This window comes from Plutella xylostella, chromosome 17 (genome assembly GCF_932276165.1).
Source record: "Plutella xylostella chromosome 17, ilPluXylo3.1, whole genome shotgun sequence".
Classification (NCBI taxonomy): domain Eukaryota; kingdom Metazoa; phylum Arthropoda; class Insecta; order Lepidoptera; family Plutellidae; genus Plutella; species Plutella xylostella.
The window spans coordinates 2,207,724-2,216,406 of NC_063997.1; positions in this window are offsets into that span (position 1 = coordinate 2,207,724).

Here is an 8,683-nt window from a genome sequence, read left to right on the forward strand (position 1 = left end):
AATATCTATTAGGGCTGATTTTTCAATAGCCAGATAAAAGTCTGAGGAATAATTCTGATGCTGTCGCGTCTGAATGTTTGTATTAGACAGTGACAGCAACAATTTTATTCGACAAATAACATTTATCTGACTATTGAAAAATCAGCCATAACAGCAGCAGTAGGTGAAATCATGTATTTTAGAACAAACGTATTACATTTGAAACAAATATAATTTATTTACAAAGACACAACATGATCACAAAAACTCACGCGTTTAAACAAAAACAACACGACACTAAAAACAACACACCTCACGAGAATAAAAGCCGTGAAAATGAGCTCACTCCATTGTGTTTATCCCGCTTAAGGCTCGGCGGTATGAAATATACAATAAATAACATTACAGCCTACCCGGCCAGCTATCTGCGTAATCAGGAGAAACGACAGGCGTCAAGCTGCCACGGGCCCGAGTCTGCTATTGAGTATCCACGACACGCGAACACCACGCCACCGCAACGACATTGCGACGACACAGCTTGTATAACTAAGTTAGATATTTGAATATTGCTCTAATCATCATTTTAGTATTGTCTATAGAGCTTCCAATATGTTATTGTATTCTTGACGTTTCCTTATGTCTGGTAAGTAAAGTAATAATAATTTAATGAAACTGTAAATAACTATGTTAAGTTTTCCTTTGCAGTCATCAAATATGTACCTATAGGATTTCGAATGTCAAAAAACCAATAACATAATGGACAGATTATAATTCCGAAAATAAAACTCTACCAAGCCGTGTTCTCTATGATACTCAATAATGAAAAGGTCATAGATATATTTTGCCATTACGTCGTAAACCAATAATTGCAATATCACCTACTGGTGATAGGCCTCCCCTAGGGTACGGCAGTATAGAGCCCCCCCTTACACGAACGGAGAGTGGTTTGTAAAAATTTACGTTCATTAGAAAATTTTATATTTATACGATGAATAAAAACATTTGATTTTGACTATATCTGGTTTAGTATAGTTTGGTCACTTCTGTTTAGCAGAAGTATAGACTGGTGAACCGGATACGCTATTCAGAGCAAAACGAGCTTCAACATTTCAGAGTAGGTACACTCAACTCATGGCCGGATAACCGGATGGCCGGGTAGTTAGCGACGTTAGGTTCTAGTTAAGAAAAACGTTTATTATGTAAAGATGAAAGATAATACAGAAATTGTAAGAGATTTTATTTTAAAAATACTGTTTGCCATTAGTTCCTAAATAATAATATTATGAGTAACGTAGGTACTTTTAATTGGCCTATTTCCAGAATGACTTTCTAGAAACAATAAATAATGAAGTAAACGTTATTGAATTCATTCTCTAAGTAAGTACATCATATGTTATGACCAACTCAAGATCAACAGCCCATGGCTAATGGGGTCAGCTGAACTTATCTAAATCCTGTAACAATCGGAATTCTCAAATGATCTCAAAATAGATTCATGATGTGCATAGAGCTCCGGGCAGCAGTTGGTAAAAACGATCTTATCGATGAACCTGTGTATCTCAAAGTTTCAGAGTTAGATACATGAAATGAGTTTTATATTATCCTAATTATATGCTATATGCAGCCAATTTTATACCTAAGGGATAAAATGATTCTCATCATCAAGATAAGTAACTAAAAAAATATGTTTATCAAAATAATAATTTATATAGTAGTATTCTTAAACTAACGCATGTTTATGCATATAGCAAGTATTCTATTCTGCTATGAAAATGAATCTTCTTCAATGCTATAACAAACGTTTGCTACGAAAATTACTACGAGCTACGCTTTTTGCTACAAAATTCGTTTACGCGCTACGCCAACTGCTACGCGCTACGCCACGCACCTCACTACAGTTTACCACGTACTCAGCTAAGTTGAGAGTCGCTGGTCGAAAGGGAAATATTCGAAAATGACGTTTCAGTTTTATGAAGCAGTCGTCTGCACGCCGCGGGGGTGAGGGGGGTTGGGTGAGGCAAGCAGGGGGGGCAGGGTAATTTGCTCTCTTCATATTTTTAGGACTTCCTTCCAAGTGGCGTGTGATTCTGAACCGTTCTCGTGAGAAGACCGGAGGGTTACTCTACACTGGCGAAAAACTAACGAACGAGAGAGCTGTCGTGCAATCAGTTTAATACAACGAGATAGATTCAGCGCTCCGAAGCTTAGTTTCTCATCATATAGAGTGACCCCCCCAGGGGCGAGCGCGAGTGTAGAACTTATGCTGCATTGTTGCCCTAAGGCCTACTTTCACCATAGTCTGATAGATAATTAACACCCCGTTTACTCCTGGAAATGATCCCTCACTTTCTTCTCATTTTTCATGGCGGTGGTGGTGCACCGGAGCCGGTGTGTTTTTTTTTTTTTTTTAGATCTTTATTTACTTTCATAAAAAGTTTGTACAATAATTATTACAAAAACCACCCCTCGAAAACCGCGAGGTTTATATGGGGGTAGCTGAATCGCTGTTCATACAAAAAGAAATCACAATTTAATATTGACTTATATAGCTGTTTGTCATGCGACAATGGATCCCAGTATCAAATACTACGATCCATTTTCGCACGACTTATAGTTAACCGCTGAGTTTCACAGAATAGCACCGTAAGTTTTACGTTTGGGCAAGGATATCTCATCGATTCAATATCTTCGACGTACAGAGATGCATAAAGTTTAGTGGCTCTACCGAATTATTAGATTCCTTGCCGAAAATGAAAATACAAGGTAGAATCTAAAAACACAAAAGGACAAATTAGTTTTAAGTATTCGCACCTATATGCTCTAAAGTCTCTAAACTATACAATGTACGGTGGCCTGCGCCTAAAAGTATACAGGCGGAGTTTTTAAAATAGCGATCCCTGATGATGAAGGGACCAGCTACATCTGTTATAAATCCGGGGACGTGTTGTGTGTGATGTGTATAGCAGTGGTGTTTATGTGGATGTGCTTGAGCAGCATGTGAGCTTGAGATCGCTATTTTAAAAACTCCGCCTGTATTACATTTAGGCGCAGGCCACCGTACATTATATAAGTGATTTTTCTATCGACAGCACATTGTACCAACAACGTTTCATACTTTTTCAACTTGCGTGAATATGATCAATAACGTACCATTACTATAATAAATACAAACCTTTCTAATAATCTGTCGATTCTGGTTCGGCTAACTCAGTTTCACTTTAGACTAATTAAACTTTTGATCTAGATTATTCTAGAAATATCTTTCTGAGCAACCCAGCTCCAATAGAGTAACTGGGTTTAAACTTATGAAGCGTAAATTCGGTTGATCAACTTTTCCGCGTAACCCAACATTTTCAGTTCAGGTGGAGTGATGGCGGTGTGAAGTTAACAATGGAACAGTTAATTACGGAGAAGAGATATAAAATAACATGGATAGTGTATAGACAAAGGTACAGTGGCCCAGCGCGCTGTCCTACTTTAAACTGTAGTGTTCAATATAGTCACGTCTTGGTGTGTAAGCCTTGCATCCCATGCCAGGGATGCTGGACATGACTTTTGCCTTTGCTAGTAGGCAATTAGGCACAGGGTCGTCGCAGCATGGGCAATATAGCCACGGCCAAGTGGCTATTCTTGGTTGCACAAATGTTGCTTGTCTCCACAAACGATTGTGCACCTCACATCATGCTGTCCACATTACTTTTTATTTTAGTCCAGAAGCCCTATTCAATTCAAAAAGCGAACTGTGTAGTTCAGCCAATTAAAAGTTTCCCGTAGTTAGCACGGCGGCGGCGGCGCTAGCATCGACGTTTTGTTTCACCCGCGAGCTTATAGAATTCATTTCAACTGCTCTCTTTCAATACGTAACTATACTTATTATTTTTTTTTACTCGATTTCATCTGGAGAAAGCGAGTGGAGGGTATAGCGGTTAGTAACTGAACGTTGTGTTACAAGTCCCAGGTTCGGTTTATGTTGATGCTGCCATGACTAATAATTTAGGTAGAACTTATATACTGTATAGTTCAATGTATGTATTAAAACAGAATTAGGAATTCAAATGTAAAAATTAATTATCCTAAAAATAAAAATACACTATCATAATAATACGTGTCAGATTTTTTTGAAACTTGAGCTGTATGTATTATACTGTGCAAGCTATTATATTTTGTTTATGCCCAATTAACCGTGTCCTGCAGTGGACATTTAGGTAACAAGCTCTGCGAGTGTATTCATAGCTCCATTATCTGACTGTAAATTGCCGTAAAATCAATGTGAATTGTGAACACACTCATTTCGAACGTGCTTCCCTGTACGAACTGAACGAAACTCGCTGTATATAAAGGTTTCATTTATTACAGATGAAAACTAGGTACATATACATACATACATACATATGCACTCACGACTGTAATCTCCGAAGGGGTAGTCAAAGGTGGTTCACAAAGCGAGCCACCCACTTTTCGCAGCACATTTGTACTCACGTGATAGGTTGCGAACCATATCGCCGTTTTGGGATAAGTACAATGCACTTAGGATACACATCTTTCTAGATGTGCAGATTTCCTCACGATGTTTTCCATCACCGTAAGAGCATGTGGTATTATTTCCTTAATTGAAATACAATTGAAATAATTCATTGGTACAGGCCAGGATTTGAACTCACGGCCTCTCGATTGAGAGGACGAGGCCTTATCCATTACGCCACCACCACAACTATGTATTTCGCTGTAAATAAGCTAGTTCCCATAGACGTACTGTGTGGTCTATTTGTCAGGAGATATTTTCCGACTGAGTATGAGTGACGTTTATACCAACGTGCTTAAATCACAGTTGATGGAACTTTGCGACCGCACACCCGTGGAACGCCCTCCCACACGACGGGCACACTCTGGCTATGGACAAGACATTCTACTACACTCACGAGTAATGAAAAAGTTCCAGTGACATAGTACCAAATTACTCCTTAACGGAAAATGCTACCTGACGCCCCTGCAATATTGAAGTATAAATTTTTTATAAATAAAATCACTTAAAAATAAAGGTAAATTGGTGTCGAGACTTTGTAAGTGGAACTTTTTCCTTTTTCGAGTCATTCGTCAAGTCGCGCGCCTTTGACTCGCGCGCCACGCGAGTTGGCATCTTCTGTTTTTTGATATCGTCAACTCGCGTGCCCATGTAAAGTACGGTCAGGTGCAAACGAATTGAAACTAAAAAATATAGTTAAATATTGTCTCCCTGGCTGATAAGCATAAGAAGGTACCGACTAGACAGTCGCCATTAAAGTAGATGCTTTGATTTCGGGCTAAACATACAATAAAGCCTATGTTGGAATGGAAGTGCGGAATGAGGCAAAAGGGGATTTGACCTTTTGTTTGATTGTTGTTGATTTGATCTTTCTCATCCCGTGCGCAAATTTTACCTGTCATAGCTATGTCCTTCAAGTTTTTGTTGCAAAAACCGGTTTAAAGGGTTAAAACGTCATTGTTTTAGTGACGTCGTTTTAGTGTTACTCCTAATTCGACGCAAAAATGTACAGTGCATTACTTACAGTCTACAGTACAGCGCAAAAATATTAAAATGTGGCAGTTTTTACTGATTTTGATGTATTGTGGGGGTAAGCCTATAAAAAATTAACTTTACTATATTAACAAGTCTACTTTGCCGTAATATAAACACAGTGTTACGTTTTCGTTGTGTTACCGTTATATTAAATATCTAATTAGCACTAAAATTTTAAACAAATTTCGTTTATTTCATTGGTCAAAGAGACAGACCTAACTGTAACAATTACTTCCAGGAAGTTCATCGCAAGCAGGTCCATCTAGTAATAAAACTGCACATGAAATCATAACATCCCATCGATACTGCTTCGTGCAGGTTATAAATATAACAAAGACCGAACAAATAAAAATGGTTCCTGTGTTTGGAGGTGTTCGAAGAGAACAGTTTGCCAAGCGAGATTAATTACTGATTTTATTTTAAATTAAAGTCCTATAAAATACCCTGTACATTTTAAGTAGTTACCTTAAGCATAATAAATTATAACATTTGTGGCTGACTCTACATATTTTCACAGTCGAGCGAGTTGACGACAAAAAAAGTATGTAAATACGGGAGGGGCAACTAGCGCGTGGCGCGCGAGTCTAAGGCGCGCGACTTGACGAATGACTCACTTTTTCATTGCTCGTAATTGTATGAGGTATAAAGGTTAAAGTCTGTGAGTATGGATGTTCGTTACTCTATCACGGGAAAACGGCAGGATAAAAATTTATGAAATTTGGAATAGAGGAAGCTGACACCCTGGATGAACAAAATGTAGGTTGCTTTTATCCCGTTGTAGAAAAGTTTTTGGTTTTATAAGACCTACTAGCTGTTCCCGCGCGCTTCGCTTCGCCCTAAATAGTTTTCCCGTGGGAATTCCGGGATAAAAAGTAGCCTATGTTTTTTCTTAGGGTCTAGACCGTATGTATACCAAATTTCATTCAAATCCGTTCAGTAGTTTTGGCGTGAAAGAGTAACAGACAGACAGACACAGTTACTTTTGCATTTATAATATTAGTATAAGGATAGTAAGGATTAATTGGAATGACGAACTGAGTTACCCTCTTTAAAGTAGTACGAGTATGAAGATATTTTAATAGTAATTAAATCCGTATAGAGTATTACGAGTACCCTGCTGTGGTTCCCACTTGCCTAATCTGAATTTATGACAATGCTGACGTAGCGGCAACGACCCCGCAACAGACAAAATGAATGCAAAACTTTACTTTATATGAATATAAACGAAAATCCCGCTGGAAACGTCGACTTTTTTCTTGACATGAACACCGAAAACTTTTCGTGTAGTAATCCTGAAATATTACGTTAGTAATAGTCGGGCTGTTATTTTTATTTATTACTTAGATTTTGACGTGTACCAAAAAGTCCTAAAACCATACAATAATTCGGACTCGGGTACAGTCCTAACACCTGAAGGGCCAGCACGGGGCGCAAGACGCACGTCAAGAAGTGAAAAATGTTCTTCGTCGCGGTCTCTCTCGAGGCTGTGCGATGTGAGTGAGTGCGATACAAAACTTTTGTTGTCACGTCTTGATGTGCGCGTATTACACCCCATGCTAGCCCTTCTGACTACTGTAAAAAGTCGCTCTTAAAAGTCTGAAGCAAGAAAACATTTTCGTGACTATTGTGCTATAATTTTAAGAGGATAGCAGATGTGATCTAAAACCTAAAATTTATTGCCACTGAAACGTGATTTTTTGAGCTTATAATAATTCAACTGTAAAAGTGTAAGAAAAATATTTATGATAAATGTTTTATCTTGAAAAATAGCGAAATAAAAATAATAAATAGTTGCTTTAGTCAGTCAAGTACATTTTAATAACAAACTTCCATAAAATATATACGTACTGCAAAGATCAAACCGAGCCTCGTACGAAATATATATTACTGTGTTAGAGTCTTCTACATACGTACGGTAGGATTATGTAATACAATACTTCCGGGTTTCAAAACATTCGACCAACCATCACCAACTAAAACGAGGGTTTAAGGATATATATGTTACTGTAAAAGCCCGAACAACGGTAAATCCTAAGATTTACGCGTAAAACCTAAGATTTACCAACTCTTAATGGTAAAAGCCCGAAAGATTTTGCGATTCGCACTTTTACCACTATTCACTTGGTAAATCTTAGGATTTACATTAAGGCACGGTAAATGTTGAAAAAGCCAGGTTATAACTTATAACCTCCGTAATCGAACAAAGCGTCCGTAGTCGAGCGGGCTTCAGTGATTGTAACTGATCACTGAGGTTTAGCAACAACCAGCATGGTCAGCCATTGGATGGGTGACCGATTTCAAGTGGTTCTTTTCTGGATGCTTTCGTGCTTCGGACGGCACGTTAAGCCGTGGGTCCCGGTTGCTGCTTCGGCAGCAGTCGTTAAACCTAATCAGAGGCCTTCGGGCGGCTTGAAAACGTGTGACAGTCAGGTTGCCCACTTACCCGACAACTCGCTCAGCACAAGCTTGCTTGTGTTGGGGTCCACCAACCCGCACTAGACCAGCGTGGTGGACTAGATCGAAACCCTTCCTTCATTGGAAGGAGACCCGTGCCCCAGCAGTGGGGACGTAATGAGTCGTGATGATGATGATAACTTATAACTAACCGAACTTAAGAAATATTTATTATTGCAATCTAATTTACTCGACGTCAACAATAATAATGCGTGAAAATTATTTTACTTCCGGTTTCCGTCTTTAAATTATCGTTCAGTGAATGAGTGAAAATAAAGTTATTTTCCAATAATCCAGCATTCAATGATAATTCGCATCTATTACTATACACATAAATACCATAATCCGGTGCATTACATCGCCCAAAAGTTGATGAATGACCTTGACCTCCAATTTCTTTTCGACAAGTGGTTATTGGGTTGAAATAAATGAATAATTAATCTTTGTTTTATTCCCAAAACCAACTTTTACTAGGTGTCAGTGGTAAAACCTAGCATTTACCAAATTCTGATGGTAAAAGCCCGAAAAAAATGACCCATTTTCACAAATCCTTACATTTACCAACTCATGTTGGTAAATCCTAAGATTTACTGGTAAATCCTAGGATTTACCGTTGTTCGGGCTTTTACAGTAACATATATATATATATATATATATATGTTACTGTAAATATATATATAGCATTAATCACAC